Source organism: Emydura macquarii, unplaced genomic scaffold (assembly GCF_026122565.2).
Source record: "Emydura macquarii macquarii isolate MOO-44397 ecotype Brisbane River unplaced genomic scaffold, CSIRO-AGI_Emac_v2 contig_2897, whole genome shotgun sequence".
Taxonomy (NCBI): domain Eukaryota; kingdom Metazoa; phylum Chordata; order Testudines; family Chelidae; genus Emydura; species Emydura macquarii.
In genome coordinates, this window is record NW_027133034.1 from 38,055,001 (window position 1) to 38,081,145 (window position 26,145).

General features: G+C 40.5%; 2 long non-coding RNA genes across 4 annotated transcripts in view; one reads left to right on the top strand and one right to left on the bottom strand.

The window, feature by feature from the left end:
- LOC137167136 (uncharacterized) overlaps positions 1-26,145 on the top strand; it is a 64,280-nt gene that overhangs the window by 1,189 nt on the left and 36,946 nt on the right. Inside the window, exon 2 of the long non-coding RNA XR_010924013.1 lies at positions 14,187-14,356. This is a non-coding gene — a long non-coding RNA (uncharacterized lncRNA). The remainder of the gene's footprint in view (positions 1-14,186; positions 14,357-26,145) is intronic.
- LOC137167139 (uncharacterized) overlaps positions 21,601-26,145 on the bottom strand; it is a 31,618-nt gene continuing 27,073 nt past the window's right edge. For 2 of the 3 annotated variants that reach the window (XR_010924015.1, XR_010924016.1), the window contains exons 2-3: positions 25,298-25,385; positions 21,601-21,716 (exon numbers count right to left, since the gene is read on the bottom strand). This is a non-coding gene — a long non-coding RNA (uncharacterized lncRNA). Of the gene's footprint in view, positions 21,717-21,838; positions 21,883-25,297; positions 25,386-26,145 lie in introns of those variants that run through there. The other variant, XR_010924017.1, reaches the window with a different exon arrangement.

Genomic DNA, 26,145 nt, shown 5'->3' on the forward strand with positions numbered 1-26,145 from the left:
ATGGTGACAACTCAAATGTACTTTGGAAATGAGCTTCTACTGTTTCTTAACGTGCCCTCTGCCATATATCAAATGGCCAGAACAGTCCACGGTAACAACAATACAAAGCTAGGACTTTCTCACACGTAACCTTCTTTTGACATAGAAGAGCCTACATTCATTAGATTAGACCCAGTTCGGAATTTTAGGGTTTGTTGTTTGTTCGTTGTTCTGGTGAAACACAACAATTGACTCCGTTTTACTCTCTTCTTTGCTTCTCTGTACACTCTTATGCCTTCAGGAAACAAAAGTTCATTACATAAGTCAGTTGTGAATCTGTAATAAATGTTAAAAGCTATTTTAGGGGAAATGCACAGAGCACAATAGAAGTGATTTTTATAAAAGCATGGGTACAGGAGAAAATAACACGTAAGTTGGGGGCTGAGTTCGGAGACATCTTTATTTTGTCCTAAAATAAATGTTAAACACCTGCTTCACCTGCTAGGCTTCACAAAGATTTTTTTGGTTTATGTGCATATATATATCACACGCATAGGCAGGATTGTGTGTTTGAGGACAACATATATATATATATACTGCTATCTTAAGACACAATGAGAAGTTCTCATGTAAAATATATATTTGCCTTTACCAATTGTTAGTATTTTTAATCAACCCCTGTTCTGATTAGAAAATACATTTGAAAACTATACAAAAGCCTTTTTGAAAATCCTTTAATATGCACATAATCCCCCTCTTCAGAGATATATTTATAACACACTCAGAGAATCCTATTCAATGCATGCCTTGAATCTACACTCTGAGTACACATACTCGAATAACGACCCAATCCTGTAATGAGCTGTTCTGCCCACGAATCAGTTAGTACATTCCAAAAACTATTGACAAATTGTGTCTGATATTGTCTAATACCAGGTCAGTCAGTTAATATTCATGATGCTATTCATAGTGCACTATTTCCCTTATTTGGTTGCTTTGCAAATTTAATTATAATGAAGACATTTTGATGTCTTCCTCTCCTGCACCTACAAGCTGCTTCTCTTTGCCAGGCCAAGTTGCCCGTTGCTATAACCTTAGCCATACTAGGACTCTATTCAGATTCCAGCTGGGCTGGGCCTCTTGTGTTAACTGTGCCAGGCCAGGCCTTTAGAAAGAGGCATGCCCAGAGAGGCCTCCTTTACCAGGAGCTAGGCTGGGGCCTTTATTCTCAACCATGCCAGGCATTTTTTTCGGTGCTGGTCAGGTTTGAATGACACCCTAGTTCATTTAATAGTATAATAAAAAAAATATATCCACTGGACTTTGTTTTTAGAATAGAAAATTGCTCCTTGCTTTGAAAAGTAGTTTTCAGCAGATTATAATGAGCTGGTGGCTTCATAGCCCATTGCTAGTTACTTTTCACTTCTTTTTTTTGGCCATCGCTGTTCACTTTCAGTCAAACTGCAGCATTTACATGTGAAATTCTCTCTCTCTGTGTTTCCCATCTATACTAATTTATGGATGCATATACCCAAAATTTATTTACAGGGCCTTCTCCCCATTTCTAAAATATGCAGTGAGGCAAAACATTCTGGAGCCAGATTCCCACGTCTGACTTAAAATGGATTTCCGAATGCCTCCCTTCTAGCCTTTGACATATATTTTTAAAAAGAATTAAACCCACCTGTCTTGCTCTTTCCTTCTTGTCCTTTGGTAAATTACACTGAACAAAAATGGCCTTGGGAAAAGGAAAAAAACCCCCACAAAACCTTATCTACATCATGTAGAAAAGCCTTCACCAGACATATTACAAAACAAACAAAGCACTTATTGGAGTAAAAAACAAACCTGACTCCACAAAACAACCAAACAAAAAACTATGAGGGAGTTTTGTGAGAGTGTACCTCGGAAATAGCCATGTTCAGCTACCTAAACGAACGTGTCTGACCCATGTGAAGACATGTTGAAGGTCAGTGGCTCTAGTCTAATCTATCGGTACAGGGTTTCAGAGGTGTCCTTTTAAAGGTGCGTTATCAGTTAGTCTCTATTGGCATGTTATTAAATGAAGACATTGCAATAAGATTAATTCCTCCCTTCCCTCTGAATTCCCTTAAAATTATTTTAGACGGTGTTGGCATAAAATGGAATGACAGCAAAACACCTCCCAAAAGACGATCTGCCGTCAGTGCAGTTTATCCAATAGCCAACACTCATTTTCGGTCGCTTTTGGCATTTGTTAGCTATCAGAAGTTCTGCGCTTGACTGCTAACCTGAAACCAGGGCACTGAGTCGCAACTTTGCTCTCGCTCTCTCTGTGTGTCTGTCCTTCTCCAGCTATCCAGCCATACACTAGATCACAAAGAAATGCTGGAATATGCCGAAAGTCTGCTTTTTAATATATGTGTACGTAAGGTGGAAAAACCCATATCCAGGGCCACTTGTTTCACAGTGTAAAGGATCATGCCAATTCCTGAGCAACCTACAGGAAAGAAAGTTGATGACCTCTTGATGCAAATCAAACCTTTCTGTATGAGGGAAATCTGGGAATCATTTCGCACACATTAGTGAATCCAGCACCAAATATTTACTTTCGGCACAAATAAAGCTGCGGTGCTCTGAGTGCTTGAAGCCAAAAGAAACAACTGTGTACAAAGCCATTAACACGAGACTCTGCATTGTAACCCATCTGATCACATTTTAAATCCTTGACTTCTGTAAAGGATGAATTGGATGTTATTTATTATTCCTACCACTAAAAAGGGATAGGCTTTTGATGAAAAGTTGACGTTTGGAAACGAGTTTGAAAGTTGTTCGGTTGTCCTGACAATACAATCAACAGTACTATAATCATTTCCCTTAATAGCTACCTGTCAAAGCTCTTATTTCTTTTACTAGAGGGATTAGTCCATCAGAAGTAGATATGAGTCGGACTTTTCACAGACGAAGGACTGACTGTTCGACTACATTTAAGTATCTAATGTCACTCTCTTCCCTGCCATGAGCTAAAACACTGTAAAAGTGTTTTGCTCAGGAAATACAGGAGCGCTTCTGGTAACAACAGTAGTGATACAATCATGTTTACCTCATCATAAGGTTGATCTAAGTAATAAACCTTAGCATTTTCACTTAAACTGTCAGTAGTAAGATATGTTTATTACAGCGTATGCTCTCGGTGTGCAGAGGGATGGTATGCAGTTTAGGCAAAGTTTAAATGAAATAGAATAAACATAACAAATCGCTCAAGCAGACCACATCCAACTGTAAATAATTGTGATGTATTTTATCATGCTAAGACTACTTTTATTTACATATTTCTGGGGAATTAAGAGCAGGCATATCCAACGGTGTAGTTAATAAAGTGTACAAAATTGCATGATCCTACCAAACTGGGTTCTAGTTATATGTTTTATTGTTAACCCCTTGCACTGAATCTTCTGAAGCTGAAAGGGAAAAGGAAAGGGCTTTTGTCCGAGTTGATCCTTGGCTATTCTGGGGCTCAGGTTGGTGTGAAAGGGACGAGGAGGTCACTTGAAATCTCCTTTTATCTACTCCTATTTTCTCTCTGGATCAGCAACTTTGAATAGACGCCATCTAATCGCTCGTAATAGAAGGAAACTGTGGGAGCAACGAAAATGCCTTTACTCTAGAACTGCATCTGTGAATGTGTGTGTAGATAGATAGATAGATAGATAGATATGAATGCATGGATATAGATATGTATTGTACTTATATGTATATGTACACACTTACATACAGATACGCACAGACACATGTACGTACATATAATTAATTTATAGTTTTAAACTGACCATTCCAATTCATTGGGTCCTAATTTTTATTTTCTCTATCCTTTTCGAATGTTTAGAGACAAAGCATGAAGTCAGCAGAAGTAGTTATAACATTGGGGTAGACTCATGGTAGGAAATATTCTTTACAGTAGAGATCCTTCCCAGTTTTAAACTCGTAATGGTCCTTGCAGTTGAACTGATAGTCCTGGAATGAGAGTGTGGGACTGTAGCTATACGGTTATGATAATAACATGTAATGACAGTCAAAAATTATTTTAATTCTTATTCGCAGATCACAGATTTTAATCTATCTGGCTGTCTGTCTGTCTATGGCACTTATAATTATTATCTGGACACTGAATAAATCAGAGACAGACACGTAAATGGGAATATGAGACATTTGTGAACTAAGCTTTTCTTCCATAAATACATGTACAACTGTCTGCCTGAAGTTGGCCAATTAACTTCAGTTTACTGAGATCAGAATTTCTTTAGCAAGTCTAATGTGCTAGCTGAAACTGAAGTTGTCGGTTTTTCTTTTTAAAACATTGTTAATCTTTCCTAGATGTATTTGTAAGAGCCCAACCAAAAATATTAACCAAACGAGTCGCTGTTAGAAAATAGAAAAACTTTGCTAAAGCGGCTGGGAAGCTTCCAATTCAAACCAAAGCTCTATGTCTTCTACTCCTAACCCCTCAGATATTCGCATTTCTTTCTGTGTCCAGGATGTTTTAGCAGTAAATTCCTTTAAGTATGTACTTTGTTGCTAAGGCTACACGTTCCATCCCAACTCGCAAATCTTCTACACTCCAGATCCAACTCAGCCCTGGGCAGAAGCCTTGATTTAAGAAACCTACTTCAAACTCCTTGGAGTGCCTCCCTCCTAAATACCTGCTAAAGTCTGCTGTTTAAAATGAAGGGCTAAACAGCCCTCCCCTCTCCTGTCAAATGATACGTTTTGCTGGGCGTTCTGGTGAATAGAAGGCAAGAAGAAGCCCAGTCCAATAAAGATTAAATTAAGTAGAAGAAACCCAGCCGGTATATATTTTGAAGCTCCGGTGGGGCGTCAAACCGATGTTTAACACATTTTTTCCACTCACTGTGCACAAGTCCTGAACATGTAATGCCTTTTAATTTTTTCTACCTTCAGGAGGGAAGCGTTTAGCGAAAGGGCTTTCCTGTTTCAAATTTGCTTTCAAAATATCTTCTTGCTAAAAAAGTAAACGCGCTGTATTATTAAGTGAGTGGGAATTTCATTTTTCTTGATTCAGCTTTGCTCGTGCTTTGTCACAAACAGGTTACAGTGGTGTTAACCAGAACATCTTATTTATTTCTTTTGGAGCTGTGGGCTGGTAAAAAAAAAAAGTCCACCTAGGTATCCTCAAATGCAGAGCGAAAGTTGAAAGGAAATACAAAGTATTTTAGCAGCACTAAACCCCCCATTTGGCTAAACTGGCTACATTTCCTGAATGGCTGAGGAAATATTGTTTTAACAAACGGTCTCAGCATAGTGGACAAATGTTTATGAATCACTGAACCTTCCAGTATTGACGGAAAAAAAGGAACTGGAAGACGAGAGCATACTTTAAAAAAAAATCAGCCCCAGAGACTCCGCAAACACGATCTAAACGCTGGAAAAGTGAAGCGTTATTTGGTAAACGTTTGTAAATGCAAATAGAAATGAATAAATAAACCTCAAACCAGTTAGTTTGGGTGTAGTAGTTTAGCAGGACTAATTGCAGACAATCGAGCTGAAATGACTTTTCCAATTAGCTGCTGGTTGGAGTTTAGTTGAAGGAACTGTCAGCTCCAGCGATGGGTAATTGCTTTATTGCTCACAAAACTATCATCTATTTAGAACATATGTGCTAATTACTCTGGATGGGCGTCGGAAAAGAGACCATAAATCTATTAGCACTTTAAAAAGTCTATGGTGCTTGTAAGCAACTAAACTCCCTCACATGTAATATTCAAGGCAGCTTTCTGTGACGGATGAATGTTTTTCCAATATAAGTAAATAAATAAATAAATACCGTGTAAAAATCAGAACATATATATGTTTTCAACTTCAGCTAGTGTGCTGTTGGTTAACAGTGGTCATCTCCGATGCAGGCAGGCAATTGTTCTATACAATAAACCAATGTAATAAATCACTGTCATAAAAACGATTTTTCTCTAGCTTTATACTAGGGGGGGTTTTTTTGGGCAAAAAGATTAGTTTAGAAATCTTTTAATTGGATTACTCTGGAAAATTAATCTCCTTTAGGCTTGCTAAATTTGTGTACCAAATATTTAGAATTAATTCAGCGTCCCTGAAAGTATCTGGGATGCCTTTTGTTATAACTAACTAAGAAAATGGACAGGTAGGGAAGGTAACATTTTAAAATATGCATTCATATGCTCTCAGAGCTTTCTATGCATATTCATTGCGATGGATGTCGCATTATAGCGCATAAAATTGCTATTGTAAGGAGATAAACAGAGCTGGCTTCCGGCCTGCCAAGGATCAGGGTTATAGAGCAGAAAAAAGTGCGTCTCAGGAAAAGAGAGCTTGCAGGCAGTGTGGAAAGTCCTGTTCTAGCACAATAATTTATGACAATGAGTATCAGAATTTCCCATAGGAAATTGACGCTTTTTCTGAGAACACACGCGCGCACACCAGCTTGCTCGGGTGCAATTAGTTCCATGCTATCTTCCGTCACCTCACCGTGCTTGGAAGAGCTCAGGTCTCTGCTTTCAGGGGAACCATATACACCGGTCCTAATCTAGTGGCGATTTGGAGAGAACCAGGTGTTATTTCCCCATCAGACACTCCAGGTTTCCCAGCTCCCTCGAATCTCGCATGTGAAACCTTTTCTCAGCACGAAAAAACCAACTTTTGGGAACACGATTGTCCCCTGATGCAAAGTTTGGTTGGGTTTTTCCCCTCCCTCCACTGAAGAGTAGTTTAAGCGTTTGGTCCCTTAAACACCGTCTCTTTTTCTTCTGGACGTAAGCTGTTACTGAGCTGCTATAGCTGATGGACCCCTCCAAAGCCCCCCATCTCCCCTCAGCCCTCAGCGTCATCTACCCTCATTTTAAAGGTGGTTTTGCGTGTGTTGAACTGAGAGGACACCCCCCCCCCCCTTCTTTCCTGCGCATCAGGTTATCAGTATCCTGAACTTTACCTAACATATTTGAAGAAAGGTTTCTTTCCCTCTTGGACTTTTGGAGGAACCTGCTATAGCGGGGACCTCCATCATATTTATGGCAGTCTGATGTGATTTTCTGAGTTAGATCACGCCATCTACATGAAATGGGATACCTTACTTTAAGCTCAATTTAGCTGTTAATAGCAGCCCTGTGAGGTGTGGTTAATTGGTGGGGATAAAGGCATAATGACTTGACAGGGAGATGGCAATGATTCTTTAATGTACTTTTTTGAACAATGACATGTCATCTCTTTGGTAAAAGAGCAATAAAATGGGATTCTCTGAAGGAAACAAATGTGTAACTTGTACTTGATGATTTATACACAGAATACGACACAGATTAGGTTTGTCTGGCAGAAAGGGGGATTTCTGCATACATTGCCTGGCTATAGGTTTATAGCCTATAGGCGCTAGGTTTCGGGTTTGTGGAATGTCATGTATACTGCTGAGTTCCACTTGGCTGGAGACGAAGGAAGGGGATTTTGGTGACCCAGGCTATGCAGGTGAGCAGTCAGTGTAGGCTGAATGGAGCAGGGATTGGAGTAGAAAAACACCCTTTAATATGCTGAATTGCCTTAGTACGGGATGATTTCAGACACACCCCTCTCTCCAAGAACACAAAGAGAGCAAATTGTCTCCAAATAACCAAATCCCATGTCATCCCAACAATACTTTGAAGAGGTTGTGTTAAATTCAATTAGAGTTTGCCATTTCAGAGTCAGCATTGCATTTTTAGTGTTAGCCTTTGTTAAACTGTGAAGTATCGAATGGGATTAGGTATATTTAAAAAAAAACATGTAACATACGCACATATTTATACATTGGTTACATGGAGATTCACTATACATAAATATACATACGAAAATATACACGAATATATAGTTATATACCTGTATGCTTTCATATATATGTATATACGCAGTTTACATATACATACATAAAGGGTTTGTGTATGCACACACAATTTACATATATATGTGCATGTGTGTATATATGTGTATGTGAAGTGTGTGCACTCGTGTGCGTGTGCATACACAAATACATAAACATCCAGAATTTATATATTTGATAAACAATCTTCTGGGCTGTAATAAATATAATGATCATTTTACTAATAGTACAGTAAGCCAGTTAAATCATTTTTTGCCCTCCCCTTTTCCCTCCCTCTCTAATTTTTCACCAACTTGTTTCTTTTTTATTATGGTCTGGTATCCATACCTAGGAAGGCACCCAGGAAAAAGTTGCATTGTCCCCTCTCAAGTTAATGTCTGTTGAAAGAAGCTCTCTCGCTCTCTTTCTAAAACGTAAAATTAACCTGAACACTCCTTCTGAGACAAGTCGCTTTGTCTGTAGGCGGCTGTCTGTGTCTGTGTGTATCTTCATGCTTTGCATGTGTGCTGTGGAGTTTGTTTACAGGTTGGAAGAGTCTAACCTTGATTTTTCAGCTTTGAGCTCCCTCTGGAAGCGGAAAGAGCAATTACTCCACATTACTGTACATATTTTATTGCACTGATAGATCGCAGGTGTTTCAGCTGCTGCTATTGTCTGCCTCGCTCCCCCAGCCCTTAACTAGGGAGAAGCAGCTGCAAGGAAGTCGTTAACCTTCGCTGGACCAGAGGCAGCACAGTATCAGTGGCTTTGGCGGTTACTGAGGCTTGGGGGCCAATCCTGCAAGGTGCTGGGCGCCTCCTGGTGGATACCTGACACATCAGCTGCTCTCACTGAAGCCCAGCAAGGCGCCCAGCACCTCCCAGCACCTCCATGTCCGTGTGAACCAGCGAGCATCCCCTCTCGGGGCTGAACTGAAGTGAACCAGGTGCAGGGGCCAGTGCAAAGACCCGCGCACCGCTTAGGGCCCGCGCCGGCCCTGAGCTGGGGAGCCGCCGGCTCAGCCGCACGCGCTGCGCTGCGCTCCTCACCAGGGGTGCGCTCTCCGCACTGCGCGGGCTGGCGGGTCAGGGCAAGGTAGGAGCGGCAGGGGGCAAGGGGCGCGGAGGGGTGGCGGCTCGCGGGCGGTTGTTACTGCTGCCGCGAGGCAGGGACAGCGGCTGAGCAGCAGCATCCTGCCCTGCTCCAGCCTGGGGCAGAGTTCACCGCCCCAGCACTTTCCCCTCCCCACTCCGGCAGATGCGCCTTTTGGCTCTGCTCCTGCACCAGGAAGTCAAGGGGAGTTTTACCCCGGATTGCAATGGGAGCTAGGCTGCGGGAGGAGGATCTGGCTACCTTGGTCCCGTCCTTGCTACTGATCATCAAGACACACAAATCCAGACCGGGCTCCGGCTTGGCTCTTGTGTGACAGGTGAAATGTTAGCAGGTCGCTGAGAAGCTTTTGGGACTCTAGCTTGTAAATATGTCCCCGGATGTTTGGCATCAGGCTTATCCACGCGATGTGCAGGGCACATAAAGACACGCGAAAGCCCTTGCGCATTGCCACTTTCCACTGGACGTGTGCAGAGCCTGCCTCTTCCCACCACCCCCGGGTTTTGTCACAGCAGGCTGCAACTTCACATTTGAAATCCCAGCAGTCTGTACCCTAGCCACGTCTCCCTCCCCCGGAGATCTAGCTGTATTTGTACAAATGAGGTATCTATATTTTGTGTGGGCGAATGACAGTGTGTCTATACTTGGGGTGCAATGCGATGAACGTATGCGTGTTCATAAGCTAGAGTTGAAGGCAAAAGCCCTCCGATATAATATTCATATATGTGTATGCTATATTATAATACTACATATCTGTAAATATGGCAATCTGCTTCGACACGGCAATTAAGCAGTACATAAAAAACCCCTCCCCTTTATGTGCATCACATATACGACGTGTGCAGGAATAGCTCTATATACCTAGATATTTGCATAAGGTATCAAAACGTTGTGTACGGGATGTAGAACACTTTCTTATCGTGATTTCAGGACTGCTTTACATCCTATAACACACAATTGTGCGGTAATTTGTAAAACAGCCTGGAAAAAAATGAAGGGAAACTAATAAAGCAGGTTTTCAAGCTAGAAGGAGATATTGCATAGGAGCAGCTATTTAAACAGGGGGGTCATTTACAAAATGAGCAAAACTGAATAGATACATAAAACATGAAGCAGGCAAAGCTTGTGTCTGGATGTAAAATGCCTGGGATGCTTGTTTTTAATGTAAGCTATTTAACAATCCTCTGGAAAGAAAGCCAAGGTGTTCATTTGCAATGAGTTGCAAAGGTGCTGGGCGAAGGCAGTTTGCTACGCTATCACCTCGTTGACTAGCATTACAGTGTGTCATGGATCAGTGTCATGATGACGTGTGACAATACAGGGACTCATTACAAGGGACTAGCGTAATAGACGTGCAGAGTGGACCAAAGTCTCCTTGACAATTCTTGCTCCCGTGTCTTGGAGGGCAGTTTTACGTTTGTGATCCGTTTATTTCCAATTCCGAGAGAAAGGCACATGACTTGAAGCATCCTAAACGGGATGACGATATATAGTACCAAGGGTTGTGGGGAAAGTCTAAAGAGGTCACCAGTTTAAGCGCAAAGCACTGGGCAAAACACCTGCTGTATCTAATTAAACAGGCCGCCCCCATCTTTTCTAGCCAGACTGGAAAAAGAAAAAAACAAAGACAAAAAGCGAGATGGCCGAACTCTCTATTTCATAGTGTAGCTTCATGTTGCACATGATGCACTGACAGACAGACACACATTTCAGCATCCTTATTAGGATCCTTATTAGCGTCATACATGATCGTATCTTGAACGTTGTAGCTTACATCTCGTGTCTTATTTATTCGTGTGTTTGTTTCAGTATGTGGCCTGTGAAAGAGTGAGATCTGCGAGCTGTTAAGTAGTAACAAGTTATGTTTGGATATTAATTAAGAAACACAGAGAAGTAATAGCAACATGATATCCTGTAGCAGACAAGCGGATCGGATCAAGAATATATGCATGGTTTGTAAAACCACCAAACTGAATGGGATCGCCTTTGAAATGCCTTTTAGTATTTTTCAGCTGCAAACACTTGCCTTTCAGAACATCTTAGGAAAATCCCTGGATCTAGAGTTTGATTGTTTTTAAAGAAGCTCGCGTTAAAACTGGAAGCACTGGGTTACTTTTCTAATGTATATTCCTCCCCCCCCCGCCCTCCAGCGATATTTATTTATCAGCAGGTGTCTTAATTAGATAAACCAGTAAGTAGTGTTTAGATGTGCTGTGAACCCCACCAACTATTTTGGTGGCTCTTCGCTGTTTGTATTTACACAATGCAAGCGATTCAAGATTAGCCTCTGTAGACTCTAAATCATTTTCTTTGGGAAACGCAGCTAACCATTTTCTAAAATTGCTCTAAATTCACGGGAGTAGGTTCCCGTGAGATCCATTCGGAGACATTGATCATCTCCCAAAAATATAGAGATGTTATTTATCTCGCCAGTCGTACCGTGAATAGCATTTTCCTTGAGACAGGGATTCATCAAAGGAAAACCACCTACAGCCAAACTGTTTTGCGTTTTTTCCTCCAGCCTGATAACGCTAGATTGCTGATCCAGATGTTGTAATACGTCCACAGAACGTGTGAGCAGGTAATGCGAGGAAGAGTGACATTGTTAACAGCAAACATCTAATTAACAATGACTTCATTTGATTGGAAGGATGAAAAGCCTTTTAAAATCGAGCCAGATTTACTGGCCCAAGCACAGCCAGTTTATGAATATGGAGCCTGAATTGAGTCTGCTTTCTTTCAAGATGTCATCTGAGGGGTAATAGTATAGGTGAAGTCATTTAGTTACACTGTGGAAACTTTTATAGTGCCTTTCTTGGGAATTTAATTCAGTGCTTCTTCATTTTATTAGGAACAGACTGAGTCCATCAGCTGCGCCCTGGACGTTTAGAGGCATGACTGCTTGAAGCAATTAGGCTCACCAATTAGCATACTTCTAGTGACCCCAGCAGCGGCACTAGGTCCTTACATTATCCATCTCTTCGGACCCAAGTGTCTAAGGTGGTGAAACCAACACCCGACCGGCCCACCAAAATCCCTCCTTAGTCCTTGGAAGAAGCTTCTATTAGCACCCCAGGGTTTATATTCCAACAACCCGGGCCGCCTTTCCCTTGCTCAGTAATTCCACTGTGGGTCCTCACTGGGATTTTTATACCCCTTTTGCACAGCTTTTGTAACATGCTACAGAAGCGCTCCACTTACCAACTAAGGGTGGTTTCCCCTTGGTTTCAGTACTTGCTAAAATGCTGCAATGCAGGACGGGGGGAGAAAACACTGGACTGGGCAGGGCGTGGGAAGGCGCCCATTGAGAAACCAGAGTGCTAATAACTAATAGCAGCAATAGCTACCAAAGAACATCGTAAGATACTATGTACAAGGGCAGGGCACTTTTTACTCAGTGCTGTCACCGTGGATAAAAGCCAGGGTGAGGTGATAGCTTTTATTGGACCAACTTCTGTGGGTGAGAGGGACAAACTTTCGAGCCACACAGAGGCTTCTTCAGCTCTGGGAACCTTGTGGACACGTCAGTTAATTAAGCCTCACCACACTCTTGGCAGGTAATTGTATTATCCCCATTTTGCAGATGAAGAAGCTAAAGCCTCGAGAGCCTGAGTGACTTGGCTCCAGGTCATACAGCAAACTGGGAATAAAACAGGTCTCCTGCTGCATAGTTCTCTGCTCTAACCAAGAACCAGCACTTCTTCCCAGCAACAGCTGGGCTCCAGAAGGTATGTGCTGGTGCAGTTCGTACTGCCTTTGACAGGCGAGGGGAGATATGGCGCGGGTCCTTAAGGATCCACCGACAGCAGTGATGTGAAGTCACACAGCGCTGGATCGTGTATGGATTCCCTACTCTGAACGCTCGGCTCTGTAAGGGGTCTATACATTGCACCTTCCTGTCTAAACCAGCTATTTCTGGACGCTAAGCACCAGAGGACTTCCTTTGCTGTGCTTGAACAAGAAGTGACATACTTTGCCTGGAAACGGCCAGCAGACGAGCAAAGTTAGAGCTCGCAGGAGTGGATGGGCTACCTCGTGAACGCAGCTGTCAAGGCAGGTAAGGTTCCCACCAGCTGCTGGAAAGTAACGTGTACAACTGCAATGCAATGACTGAATCCTCCCAATACACGCCCTTAAACAACTTCTTCACTGAGTCGTGCTGCGGAGCGTCCGTCATCTGCAGCACCCAGCAGGATTCGCTCTTCCAAGCACTTTCTCTGGCTAGCTCAGCCTTATTTAAAGGCCCTCGCTCTCTTCTACCTGCAGTCCTTTGGAACCCAGTGTTTCGGAAGGTGACTGTATTGCATTCCTTTGGTTCAAACCCTTGTGCTCTCCTCCATGGACGTTTACATTCCACCAGACACGTCTCATGCTCAGACAGCTGTGGCTCTCCGTACGTGGCTTTAGAAAATTCGCTTTTCAATGGCGAGTCCTGCCCTGCCCTGCCCTGCTGCCCTTTCCCCGGGAGCTGATTGTTCTCAGCACCTGTCAGTATGAGGCCCTGAGCGCCGCCTCCCCTAGATTTCAGCCCGCACATCGCCCTTAGCAATGCACAAGCCCCTTTTGCTTGTTAAGCAATATACATAAGATAACAAGCCGCAGAGGACCCAGCGCTCCCCTCGGAGGTAAGGGCGCGACTCCAGTGAAAGTGGCCGGGGCTTGCATCTGCGGTGAGGAGAGAGGAGAATCCTTCGAAAGAGTTCGGGCTGAAATCCGTCAGCAGCCGAATTTGGGTTGGAAAAGTGGCTCGCATTTAGCCGGGGCCCCAAGCAGCAAAGGCAGCGGAGGCCTGATCCTGCAAGCCCTGATCTCAGTGCGGGTGTGGGCACCTGCTGCAGTGGAAGCAGACTGCAGCTGCAAACCGACCTGCAAATGCAACTTTACAGCTACCTGCCCGTCGTGGTTAAAGTGCTAATTATTCAAAGCCCATTCAGATTCCATTGATGGAAGCCAACGTCCAGGCAGCCGAGCGTTCAGAAGCCAGAGCCCGTCACCTATGGGTTCACAGCAGGACAGAAGAAAAATCCTTATGGGATGAAATAGGCAATCAACTGAAATCTAGCCTCTTTAAATAAACTGATTCCATAGTATTTGCCCAGTGTTGGTGTAAGTTGTTGTCTGTGATGTCCCCCAGGGCTCTTTCCTCTGCTCTCTGATTTGGTGTATAAAAGCAGCTCTGAATGATGGATTACTGTGTCATTGCTGCCTGCGAAGGATTAATTTGTTTCATTGATTTCTCTTTAGGCAGATAGCCAGAATTCGCCGCTTCCCACCTTTCCCCGAGACTACCAGCAGTAATAGACAGTAATAGCCTAAGACAAATCAGCCCATTGCTGCAAAAATAGAAACACCAAATCCAGAAGTCCCACGAAAGCCATGAGGAAGTTCCCCACCCCCCCACTTTGTGGTTCTGTAAAAGTAAGTTTGTGTTTAAAGGCTTTTCTTTCTTATGAAAAAAAAAATATCTTTTTGCATTGCTGACATAAAAGCTATTTAGTTTTAAAAACAGCTTCAATCAGAGCTTGCATGTAAATGTAAATAATTAGCGGATATTTGGAAGTCACGAAGGAGTATTTTATTCACGTTTACCAATAGGCTTAGGTTGCATATCAGAAGTAAAACCAAGAGTTCATTCTCTTTTAAACGAAGGGTCGTTGTATAGCTAATCTATTATCGATCTGTCTGTGATATTGCAAAGAAATGTGGTTTATGTCAAGCCTCAGAGTCACTGGTCTGCTGTGTGGGGGAGGGAGTTAACTATTTCAGATCAATTTGTCTATAATTATTAAGAGGATAATTTGATTGAAAAAAGGCCTTGAAAAATTTGGATAGGGCGCAGAAGTAATGAAGGGATAGACAGACACCATCTTAAAATGCCCATTATAAGGGAGGAGAATTAGGAGCTATTTCATCCACAGCACTTCTAAAAAGATAAACTCTTTTATCATCTGCAGCCATAAGTTGGCTGTGCAAATCTGTGTGTTTGCACAGTGCCGTGCTGAAAATTGTATTGATCTAGTGTTCTCAAGTTATACTTCATAGACAATTAGTCGTGTAGTAAAAGCTAATATTGCCACGTGCTAATGTGCTAATCCTGGGATTGTATAAAGCTATCCCATGCAGTAACAGCAACTCTAGACCTTACTGTGTGCAGAGAGACTTTTTTTCCCCAGTTCTGCATCATCGTGATTACTGATAGCTTCTCAATAGCTACTATGAAGTGTACCGCAGCTGTCTGGTACCGAATGGCCTATACCTGACTCGGTAAAGACCTAGGACATACCAGAATTCCAAAACTTTGTTTTTGTTTTTAATTCTTGGAGGAGGGGGGGGGGGAGTGTTGTGTTAAGGTGCTAGCTTCACACTTCTTATTTTACATGGTAGGTATTGTGTGTCTGTCCAGGGCTCATGTTAAAGTAAAAACTTTTGGGTGAGAACACAGCCTGATTTCCTCAATATGTCTCCTAGAAAATGTCCCTTCTCATGCCTAAGTGTTCATTTGCATACTGAAATCATGCAATAACCATTTCTAACTTTCCTCCTTTGCCACGCCTTGATCCAAGGCAGCTTTTGAAAAATCGGACCTATAGCTGTGTAAGTAATGTGCCTAAAGTGTGAAAAAGGCACAGCAACAGGCTCTAACCACAGCAGCCTGGGACTTGCAAGTATTCTGGGAATAACGCAGGGGCTCTCATTCGAAAGGAATGTCCCTTCCCCCCACCCCCTTTTTTTTTGGTGTAAGGAACCTGGCACTGCCTAGCCATCGAATTTCTGATGGTTTCCACTGTGAAACAACTTAGAAGGTAAAGCACAAACTGGATAGACATGCAACAGCTCCCAGAGAATCTCCATTCTGAAAGCAGGGCTTTTTGCTTGTTGCCCTTTAGCAGCCCACCATGTTATCAAGCAAGAACATTACTTTAAAAATGAGTTATTTAACCGAGAACAGGGAGCAATGTCTAGTGGGGAAAAACCCAAGTTCTAAATAGGGGCCTCTTTACCTTAGACTTACATACTCTTTCTGATCATTTGCTAATCACCAAGTTCTATTTTGGTACAAAGGTTAGTCTTGGTTTGGTAAATCTGAGTCAGAAGAATACATTTAATTTCCCCACCATCCACTTCCCTACCACCTACAATAAAACAGTAAGATGAATTCCAATAGAATCCAAACTTAAAATAAAACTATATCCCTTCATTCCTACAGGCCTAACAAGAATCACAGTGTGGTAGCAAACATTAACCTTTTGTATACATCTGGACGTAGGGTTTATGTCTGTTGAAGACTTGCTAAAAGTCTGTGTGAAAAATCATGCTCCATAACATAATATGCTAGTCAAAATTACTGCACTGAGATCTACTTTCCTAAATATATGTTCTTGTTTACCTGAGTCTCATTTACTTCATGTAAAGTACAGATTAGATTAAACCTCAGCAAGGGATTCTAGTGATTTGCAGAGTGAGACCACACACACAAGTTCCAGCTGTGAGCTTGGGATCAGTCTGTCTTCGGGCAAAACGAAAGTTTTCCTATGCCAATGTTGGATTTACACATAGTAAAAGCTTATTTAGACTTTGTCCACATGGTGTTTTGAATCCACCTAAGTTTTTCAGCGGCTCTACATTATTAACACATCTTTTCCCTGTAGATGATTTGTGGAAGATTGTGTGTCACCTGAATAAACCTCTCTCAAATAATCTGAGGGTAAACTAAAGATTATATTTTTTGAAGCTAGTTTGTTAAACACTTTACTTTTAAAGTAGTGAAAAAGTATGTACAATTGAACCTCAGCATTATGAACACCTTGGGAATGGCGGTTGTTCATAACTCTTAAATGTTCGTAACTCTGAACAAAACGTTATGGTTGTTCTTTCAAAAGTTTACAATGGAACATTGACTTGCTACAGCTCTGAAACTTTGCTATGCAGAAGAAAAAAGCTTCTTTTAAACACCTTCATTTCAATGAAACAAGCACAGAAACTGTTTCCTTACGGTGTCCATCTTTTTTTTTAAACTTACCCTTTATTTTTTTCGTAGTTTATGTTTAACACTGTACTGTACAGTATTTGCTTTTTTTTGTTTGTTTCTGCTGCTGCCTGATTGCATACTTCTGGTTCTAAATGAGGTGTGTGGTTAACTGGTCAGTTCCTAACTGGGGTGTTCCTAATTTGTTTATTGTAACATACAGACTGACTGCTTATTTGGTTTGTTGCAGAAGATAAAAACGTTGGGTCTTATTCTGATCACCTACCAGTTTCATGCAATTGTATCTCATCAGTGTAGTCACTCCTGATTATATCCACGTAAGAGCAGAATCAGTGCTGGACAGAAAGCTACTATTTTTTAAAGACATAACTATTTTTATTTATATAAATGAATTAACATGTTGCTTTACCTGTAGATGAACATTAGTTACTTAAAGCACTGTTGGGCACCAGGCAAATGTGTGATGTGCAGTGAAACTGACTGAAGCTCTTAATAACAACCAATTGAACCAAACTGAGCAACCTTATGCCAGCAGGGATACACAACAGATAGAGACTAGTGACCAACATGCACTTGAAACCTGCATGGTTGTGGGAAGCTCTGCTATGGCCAGCACAGCTTGCAAGACTCACCTAGAGGCTGAAAGTTTAAACCCTGCAATGGCTCAGCCTTGTGTACTAGGCCCACAGGCACAACCACATCCTTCCAGTGCAAATGGTAAGGCCTCATCTTGTGCATTTTAGGAGTTGTTCAGCCTGAGCGGTCTAACAGAGCTGGTTACTTGATCCAACTGCTCTCTTAGATCATGCTTTGCCAGCAAGTACTACCTGCTTGGGAACACATCTGTAAGTAAATGACAAAACAATGCACAACCTGCACCACAAACAGTCAGGCAAGGGTCTCCAAAGGAAGATAAATATTCATTGTTGGCAAAGTTGGCATCTCTGGAAAGCTAAATTAGGAGGTAAAATCCTAGCAGGATATTCCTTCTCAACTCTAGCAACACTTGGATCTAGTGCCAGGGGCTCAGGATGAACCTGCCGTGTAAGTGATGTAATGAGACATGGCAGAGTACCTTCCCATCAGGTGAAGAAGATGCTTCTGTTGGGAAACCACAAGAAGTCAACGGCAGAGGTGAACAATTTTCTGTCCATAAATGCTGATTCAACAAAATTGGAAAGTTTCATGGGAATGTAGCCATATCATTGAAAATTTGATGGGAAATCATCAAAACCTTTTGTTTCAATCATGTCTAAACATTTAATTTAGACTATTGATTACAATAAAAGCTGAAACTAAATAAAACACTAAAGTCAAAAAATATTTCGATAAGATGAAAATAAAGTATTTTAGAATATTTTGTTTCACAAAAAAATAAAATTAAAAAAATAACAAAATAAAAAAAATCCACGATTAGCTTTTCTTCCCAATTTGGGATGAAATCAAATATCAAAATCTTACAATTTCCCCTGGCGTGAAAATTCCATTTTTTGGCCACCTCTAGTCAACAAGTGAGTTAAAAACATACATATGGGAAAGGAGAAGCAAAGTAGCTTTTTTAGATAGGCACTGCAGAGAATAAAGTCTTGCTAAAGTTGCGCTGACCACTTTATAGATGCTACACAATTTGATTGCAAGACTATAGGCCCTGCTATCATCTGTATTAACAAGCAGCCACCAGAGTGAAGGGCTAAAGTATACGTCGGTATTCTGAACATCTGCTGTAGATCTTCAGGATCCCCCATGCTAGGGTGCAGTTTTCTTCTTTCCTTGGGAGTGTCTGTGTGTACATCATGTCTGTGTGCATATCTGTCCACACCCACGTGACTAGGCAGACAGTAGGCGGTAAGGCTTGGAGATCCTGCTCTGTGGAGTTGAAGAACTTGGGGAAACAAACCTGGCCTTCCTGTTACCCCAGGCATGCTGCTACCAGTCCACCACCAAGGAGTAAGCCAATACTGCCAGGGCTAGAGTGAGGAGGCGCAAACTGGCCAAGACCTGCCCACAGGCTGACTTGCTGGGAGAGTGTTGTACAGCATTAATTCTATGAAAAGTTAGTTTTCCCATTTAAGCACACTAATTTCATTTTTAATTGAAACAAAAAAAAATTATTAGTATGTTGTGAATATCTAAGTCTGCTGAATTAAAAAAAACCCAAACAAACACCTGTGCACCCCAAACTTTTCCAGGACTCTTTTATTATTCAGCTAGATGTTTAACTGAGTCCAGTTAATACATGAAATGGCACTCAAGTGGTTAACACTCAAACACCTTTGAACAGCATTTAGAAAGGAAGTGTGGTACTCACTGACCTCTGCTGTTACGGAGTTTTTATACTAACGGTAGCAAAATTCACATCTTTGCTGCATGTGGTATTATATCAAAGATCAAAGTGCTTTAGTTTGCTAAAACATGGAGGTATAACATAATTAAATTTATTAGTTTAGTTTAAAAAAATGTTGAATGAATAACACGTTTCTACTCTTCTAGGGCAAGGGGCAAGTGACAAAGATGAATCAACAGGAATCTGTTATTTTAGGAGGTTTTGTTTTGTTTTCTGCAACCATCTTTGTTACTACTGCATTTTTTCTGAGTGTAAAAAGTTAAAAGTACATAGCTTACTATGCTAGTGCTTCATTATGTATAGGCACAGACACTGTTAAAAGAGAGGGATGCTAAAAAGCTGTAGTTCTAAAGCCTTATGTGGCTATCAAAATTAGTTACACCAATCATTTCTCTAACTTTATGCTAAACAGAGATAAATGAATATAGTTTTGGCTCCAAGCAGCTTTTCTGTTTTACTACATTTCAGGGTATTGATAAAATTGTGAACATTAATGAAACAAGTTCTGAAGGGCCTGCAGGACTCAGGGAATTGGTAATGGGGTATAGTGCCTTTCAAACACTGTCTATTTCAGCTCTGGTTCAGATTATATAGAGTGAAACCAACTGATGGCAGTTTGATGGCCTATGTGTAATCAGCTCATGAGATCAGTTTAGTTCTTAGCTGGACTTCAATGGCATGAGCAAAGTGATCAGTAACCTCTGTGGTTAAATAGACTTCAGTTTCTAAGGGCACATCTACATGGTGACACTCCAGAAAGTTAAGGTGAATCAACTAAAGATATGAAGTCAATGTGCTTATATTTAGAGCTTGTTAAACTCTGCATGGATGCTCTTACCTCAGGAGCAAAGTGGTCTCAGTTCACTGTAACTTAATCCTCCTAAGGCCACTTTATTTCTGAATGAAAGCATCCACAGGGGGTTTAATGTACTTTGTCTTATTCACAGTACCTGCACACCTAGAGATGGTTCACCTTAACTTTCCTAAGTGCCCAATGTAGTCAAACTCTAGGGCTGTCAGTATGGAACTATTCACAGGTGTTAAAGGTCCCAATTCAACAAAGCACTTAAGCACATTGAGGGCAATGGGGCTTAAGCACATGCTCAGTGATTTGCTGAATCGGGGCCTAACTTACTAGAAAACAAACAAAACTAGATCTGGCAAGTTTCAGACTTGCTGCTGCTGGCATAAAATTGTGAAGTACATCTAAATGCTTTTCTCCATTACATTCTTAACCATTTTTTTAAAGTGACACTGCTATGTTAAAAATAATGTCTTTAAAAAAACCCAACTAAACAAATCTCCTTAACTGTGTTACTTCCCTCTGAAGCCAGTATAGGACTTTTACCTGAATAAAGACTGCAGTATTTGGCTTAGCACTTTGGAATATTAAAACCACAAGCATTTTTAAAAGAATCAAATTAATTTTTCAATATTTCTGCTGTTTTTTTATTTTCTTTTTGCTTTTCTCTCAGTTTGGATAATGAACATACACCAGACCTGTCAATTTCACTTGGTGAGGTTTTAGTCACATTTCATTTCCTGTTCTCATGACTAGCACACTAGGCTCCATGTTTGGGCTGCGAACATTGCTGTGGAATGTATGTATGTTTAGAAACGCTGTTTTCATTGGTAGTTTCCAAACAATTTCTTTTGGACATGGGTTTAGTCAAAGTTTATTTTTACAAACCTTAAAATCACACAGTGACTTTAAATCTCACAATAATCTGACAATGGCCCTTACAAACACCCTACAACTTTCAGATGCGATGTAAAACTTTGGCTCTGTTCATTTGTAATCATTAAAAAGGTACCAAAGAAATTTCTGTAATAGTAGGGAGGACTAACACTAGTCTCTTGGCTAAGTTCCAGCGTGGGTAATTACATCCTGCCTTCCTAAATCTGAGTTGGTTTGGGGCCTGAACCAAAGCCCATTGATATGAATAGGAGTCTTTCCATTGATTTCAATGGGCTTTGGATCAGAGCTTCAGAGAAGATATTTTTCACTTGGCAACTGGTTTGTAGGCAGCGTGAGTTCGTGTATGACAATTGCCACATTTCAGTCTTGGGCCTGGTTGCATTTCATTGGTGGGGAAAGTTATTGCTATGTCTTGTATAATTTTTTTTTTATGACAAACTAACCTTTGGTTTTAAAGGTGAGTTGGAATCCCACCTATGGATATAGACAGAGAGCTTGTAAAATCCTTAGCACCCCTCTGTCTAAAACATCACCAGTGCAATTGTAAAAATATATATTGAATGTCATTTATTTTAAACAATAAAATGACATACACATATACATACACATTCACAAAAGAACAAGTAGCAAGAGTCTAGAACAAATACAATGTAAAATACTTTATTATTGGTATCCTCCTAGCATATGGAGTGTGAGTGCTCTGATCACTTAGAGATCACAATTTTGTTCAGTTCAAACATCAGGATACCTACAAAAATTATGAGAAGAAAATCAAAGAATAAATGATAATGAAAATAAGACAGGACACCAAACTACAGGGTGCAATTTCTCTCTGCCAAAGTAATGTATGATAAAAAAATGTACAAACCAGGTCTTCCTGCGTAATGTTAGTTGTCTGGTTTAAACATCTTGTTCTTATAGCAAAAAGCCATGAAGAAAAACCAAATGAAGTTAATCTGTATTTTTCCATATAAACAACACAAATGTATCAAACTATAACTTCTGCACAAATAGATTCAGAGGGGTTTTATATGTCCTTTTTTATACTTTTATTGGATTATTGTTAAAATCTATATTTAGAGGTCACATATTAGCTGCCTATCAGATTATAATGTAATATGATTTTTAGCTAGGGAAATAAGGTGAAGATGTTGCTGTTAAACAGATACTATGCTATATGAATTATGTCATTTCTATAGCTATAAAACAACTCGAGAAAATGTACTGTAACAATATGATCTATGCTAAGATTGATTACCCCAAAAATGCTTTCAGGAGGAAAAACAGAGGGAAAGAGAGAGATTGTTTCTACCCAAGCTTTACATCATAAAAGGTTTGGCTTCCATGGAGAAAAATCTAGCATTTGGTTGTTACATACAATGGTCACTCCATTTGTATATTCATTATGCACATTAAACAGTCAAACATATTCCTTCAAGTAAATATGCGTAGCTTAATTTGTTCTGCTGAAAGAGAGACAACTATCAGAAATGGCAATAAAAGTCACATAATGAAATAAGAATACTAGAAAATCCAAGGATTTTAGTATGGTCCATTATTCATTCAATTCCTGGCAGCCTTTATGATTACAAATCACTTGATTGACTAACTAGACAGTCTCAAAGTGAATTATGAATCAGGTTCATTTTTCCTGGTTGATAGTTGGTACATGTTGTAACTCTTCCACTTTGTGATATATCAAGTTCTTGTAACAGTAATAAGAGATATAATCAACTCTTTATTTCAGGACAAATAAATTGCCTTTTCAAAAATGAAATGTGGTTGCTAACATTTTAACGGTGTGCAATGTAATTCTTTCCTGCTATTCTCCGAGCAGAATCTGCTGTGATGACATAGCTTTTAAGTATTTGCCTTTGCTGAAATTATCTTAAGCGTCATATACCTTCAGTCCTTGCACATTGATCTCAAAGGAAATTCTGCGCTTGGACTAGGATAGTATATAGTAGCACTTTTACTCAAGTCTCAAACATCTAATTACTGGGCCACATTTTGCTCTCTTGTAGTTACATGTGACTATTTCTTCTTTAAGCTTGGAAATGCTGAATAGTTTTTAAGTTGTCTAAATCTATTTTTGAAAAAAGTAAAATGCACCTCTTCTAAAGCAGGTTTGGCCATTGGGCTTTGGTGGAAATTATGCAAGTGGAATGACTGGAGTGGGAGTTATTTGTAGGACAAATCCACACTCAAGTCTTAAATCCCTGTTGAATAGGTTTAGGATACATTTTACTACAAAATGACTCGGAGCAAACAAAAAACGAAGGCCAGATTGTGATTGGACCCTGCATCGGTGTGCAAGGTGGAAGAGAGCCCAACAAGCTTCTCTGCCTTGTACCCATGTGCGGGGCTGGCCACAATTGTAGATCCCATCACACTGTTGAGCATGTTGTCTATTAATGCTACCTGGTGTGGTGAAGAACAGCGCTATGGGCCAGCTCCTCTGCACCAGCCAGCAGTGCTGACTGCTATGTAAAGAAATCTACAATACAGACCCTGAAGGAATTGATGATCACAACACACAATGAGGTCTGGTTTCTGATGCACCAATGGGGCAGTGCATCTCACTACCTCTTCCCACACTGGGCTGTGTTCAGAAGAGTTCCTAATTTTGAAGACTGGAGAGAAGAATTTTGCTCATGGTTAGAGTTAGTCCCAGAACTGTGGGTGCTTATTTTGACTCCATTGAAGGTACAGATTGGGACCCAATGGGCCCAAAGTATTTGAAAGGAATACAATTCCTCCAACCAACATCTCTCTCACACACCATAGAATTTGAGGGGGTTTTTTGGTCAATTTATTTTTACAGAAAATCCAACTGTGATATCTTGTTTTAAAAAAATGCTGATTAAAGACTTCAAATTTACTCCATGCCCACCTTTATATCTAGTTTCTAATCCTCTAACAACCTTAATTAAGTGCTCAGTAGTTTAAATTGTTATTGAATAGCTTTTATGGGATTATTTTTATTCCTTATTATGTCATGAGTATAGATTATCAAACATTGTATTCATTTTAAAATTGTGATTAAGAGTATAATCCTAAAAAAGGATTGTTTATAACAATTTTAACTACTCTGCTTTAATTAAGGGAGTAAGGGGCTTAGAAATGAGATTTAAGAGGTGATCAAGGGGGTAAAATCAAAGCTCTAAGAGTTTTAACATCAAATAGATTAAAAGACTGGCTGAATAGAAGGGCAGATCAAAAGTCAAACTAACGGTTAAAGTATAAAATTCACTTTCCTTTAGGCCATCTGCTTGTCTCTGATGGCAATCAGTGTGGTGAGATGTAGCAAATATGGTGGTTAATCAAAGTGACCATCAATTTTTCCTAACATTTCAGTGGTTTTAAGTAGGAAAAGGTGTGGTACATGAAGGAATAAGGAAAAACCTACCAAAATGTAGCGCAACTATGCTCAACATCACTGCATCCACTGCTGTGCCCATATACATCAGAATGAGAGTTATGTCACCAATGAGATTTATTTCATCATCACTTTGTTGAAATCCACAATGAATCACCTCCTTAGCAATTTTCAATGACTACTGCTATGTGGGTGATGTGCTGAGTGCACAACACTGTGTGTATGCCTTTCTATCTTTCACTGTGTTCCCTGCACATGCATTACAGGTTAGTGCTCTTTAGCGTGGCATGAACTTTGCTAGGCTATTCCTCTTACTGCTTTTACAGTTTTCATTGGTGATTCCTTCAGTGCAATTCTTTTGCTGAAAGATTCTTTGCTATTGGCAAATTTCCCCCTTCTGGCAATTTATGTGTGTTGCGTGGAGTACATGTGGAGTCTGTAAATTGTGCTGTGCTGTTCCTTAGCATACTGTTTTTGCAAAGAGGAACTTTTTGCTAACAGGAACTTAACACTCAGGCATTTGTAACCTGTGCAAGTGGTTTACTATTTATTTTTCTATTTGCTTATTACAAACTTCTTTGCTTTGGGGCATGCAGCCAATGGGAGCGTATGGCCTTTTGGCTGGTTTAACTTATACTGGCCACTTTTGACCTCTTATTCTGTGTGTTTTGAAGATGTATACAAGGAAGTTACTCCTTGGATACGCATCTCCATAATTTCCTATTATTCTCACCCTCTTTTCCTACTGTGCTGCTTCATAGGAATTCCCATGAACATGTAAACCAAGCAGCAAAATTTAAAGTTAAACAGGTCAATCACTTGCTCACGTAAATATCCTAAACCACACCAAATTCTGCTCTCATTTTATCTGTGTAGGAATAACTCCATGGCTTCTACTGAGTTATTCTGGAGTTGCACTGGTGTTAAAGAATAGAACTGGTATCACATACCTGGTGCAGAAGATGCATCTAAGAGCAAAATTCTCTTTTCCAGTCTTCATTTCACACAAACTGCTCCCAGTGATATCACTGGAGAATTCTGCACAGGGAATGAATGCAGAATATGAAATAAAGATTTACACTGCAGATACAAGAGAATTTTGCTTTAAATTTTTAATCTCTCTTACAATATATTCATAGTCAAGCTTATATAATTGAAATGAAAAAGTGGTGGAACTAGGTCATCTCAATGCAGATTTAGTAATAGCTGTTTTTTAAAATGTGCTGTATATCTAGGGGTGGGTAACATTCCAAACACATGATGCCAGATCCTTTAGTCTTATTCAGTCTCTCTGCACTAGTCACTGAGAGGTGACCTGAGCCAGGGAAATCCCTGGATCTGTTGTTATTGATGCTAGTTGGAGCAGCCTAAAGGCTGATCTAATTTGGACCAAAAGACAAACCAGAACCTGGAAGACTGAGATTGCAGAGTGGAGAGACATGAATGTGGTGTAAAGTTGAGGTCCTGTATTGAGCAGAGCTCATCAAAACCCAATGGTCAAGTTATGGGAAGGGGGCAAGGAGTGCAAGGTACCTACAATTAGATGATAGACAAAGTAGCTGTGAAAGAGACTAAAATATCAGAGAGTCCCAAGAAAGAATGTTACATGTATTGTCCTTGCCACTTTTGTTTCTTAAAATGTTACACATTTGGTTTGCAAGTTAGAGCTATCTACATTAAGGCACTATGAAGAGTAGACTAGGACTCACTGACATTTGTAGAATAGAATAACTGGGACATCATGCTCTCTTAATGATACTTTTTTGGATACAATAATATTTTGTCTTGGCTCTGAGAA